Raw genomic sequence first — 2,637 nt, 5'->3', positions numbered from 1 at the left:
AGGGTTGCGGTGGGGGGTGGGGGGGGCGGGGGGTAGAGAATGCAATAGCCTGTTAATCATATGAAATGTCTGTGAATTTTCAATTTCCTATTATTACAATGGCTATTATTTATTATTTGACTGCTGTATTGATAAATAAGTAACAGAAGATCTGGTTTTTGTCCTGCCATATATGTTCCATATATCATTAAGTCTAGCTGGTGTTTGTGTTAGGATATGTTTTTGTACTTTTCCCAGCTTCATAGTTGTTGGTGAAACATCCCTTTCTGTGCTGCTTAGGACTATGTCACCCGTGTTTGATGGAGCAAAAGCTGATGTAAGAGTGACGTTTGTTTTCAGGAAATGTAGCCTGGGGCTCTCCATCCTGCTCAGAATGCTTCACCCAGAGGCATTTTTCTTACCCGCATGGTACTATCACGCTGTGTATCAGTGTATATTGAATAAATAAAGACTGTGTGTGGAACCTGCGTACAGTGCATGTTAAAAACCAGCATTTGACAAACCCCTCGAGCTACATATCAAATGTGGCTGCTGAAATGACACTTTGAATCAATATATTCTATCTACAGGGATGGAAAAAAAGGCCTATACACACCAAACACCTATAAAGCTGCTCATTCATACAAATATCCAATCAACCAATCACGCACCATCAAATAAATCTTCTAGATATATGAGGAAAAAAAATTGATATCAGCAAATATGATTTCTTTGAAAGTTTTTCTGAAGCTGTTGATCTCAGAAAATGAACAGGTTTCTGGATATTAGCAGCAACAAACATGTTCTACAACCGCAAAAAAACAAAAACAAAAAACAAATCAGGTTCAACCCTCCGTCAGCAAGGAAGACAGATGCCATGCTTGGTGTGTAAAAAATTTTCTTGGTACACTTTGGAGCCCTTAATCCAAGTTCATCTTCAATGTCACAAAGTTTTGTGGCTGACAATACACACGTGTGTATGTACCAAATTTACCATCTTCTAATGACTCCTTCCAGCACAATAACACCGACTGCCACAGCTGATCTCTTGAACCTGACGAGATGATGAAGGCACATCTAACAAATCAGCAGAAATTATGATCTCAAACAGATTTACAAAAAAAATGAGGCTGCTTTGATAGCAGATGGACCTACCCAGTATTAATGTTCCTCATAAAGGGCTCAGCGAGCGTTCAACAAACTATAAATAGAAAACTCTTCAGAATGAACTCAGCTGAATCTTTTCCCTTCTCCATGTGGAGCCAAGCACAACAACTCACCAACATACTCATTTTCATTGCATTTTCTCTCTCTTTTTTTGATAGAGGATATAATTTAAAAAAAAATGTATTTGACTTTCTCACCTTATACAATAAGGTGAGAAAGTCAAACTGGTGGGATTACTCCTTTTCAGGTTTTTCACATCATCAGTTCCACCATTATGCATTAAACTCCTCAGACATGCTGTATTATCTGCGCTGAAAAACTTTTTACTTAAACTGACTGCATCAAACTGAAAAATCTCAGCTCAAGTAATTTGTATATACTTTATTTACCTTTAAAAATTTATTTATGGACTATATTCAAGTAAATAAGTAAATAATTCTTCTGCAGGTTAAAATGCCCCAATTTGTTCTTAATGTTTTTGTTTTTTGAAACAATGACTTCAAAAACGAGGCAGCTGTTTAATTTAACAACACCTTTATTTTTCTTAAGTGACAAAACATCTGTTCACAGCTTTATTTATATCACGAGAATAGCTATAACATCAGATTGTCCTCTCAGCATTTCTATACATTACATTTTTTGCAATGCAAAATATATTCTGCTTCATTTTTATGTTCTGTGATGAAGGTAAACCTCTTACAACTTATGAAGTGCAAAGCACAACACCCTTTTTTTTTTTTACCTGAATAGCCAGAAGGCTTTGCTTGTGATACAGCTTGGTGGAGTTGCTGCTTGAGTGGGCAATGTGTCAACTGTAGAAAGTTCTTACTTTGGGCTTACGGACAAAAACACAAAGACAAAATAATACATTAAAACTACAGAGTCATGTAACTGAAATAAACTGTACTGCCGTCAAACCAACGTAGGTCTAGATTCACGTTGTTGAGAGAGAGCTGTGTCACATGTGTCAAGTGTTTTAGGTAATGAAATATAGACGATTTCTAAATTTAAAACAATGACAACTTTGGTGGACATATCAAATCCAATGTAAACGTTTCAATTTAATTTAATTTAAACTTCTATCTCCATGCTCTTTGGTTTTCCACCGATTACTAACGTCTCAATTGAAGTACATGATAGTCAACCTGTTTGTGTTAAGTTCAGTGACTTAGCGTTGCCATGTTTGCCTTAATTTGTTACTCTCTCAACAACTGTGAGGGGTCCTGTCTCTGATCTAGTCTTTGGAGGGGTCCGATCTAGTCTCTGGTCTAGTATCTAGTCCCTAGGCCTTGGGAAGGTTTGGTCTGATGTGGTCTGGTCTCTGGAGGGGTGCCGTCACCAGTCTGGTCTGGCATTAGCCCAGACCATTACTCGTTCAGGTGCCCACACCGGGAATCGAACCCCGCCCTCCATATTGCGGTGCTCCACTGCCCCACCGTGCTGCTCAAGTCACACAGAATCCATCAAAACTGAAATACAGACAATTTCTTC

This window comes from Echeneis naucrates, chromosome 13 (genome assembly GCF_900963305.1).
Source record: "Echeneis naucrates chromosome 13, fEcheNa1.1, whole genome shotgun sequence".
Lineage (NCBI taxonomy): Eukaryota > Metazoa > Chordata > Actinopteri > Carangiformes > Echeneidae > Echeneis > Echeneis naucrates.
This window is presented reverse-complemented; position numbering follows the sequence as displayed.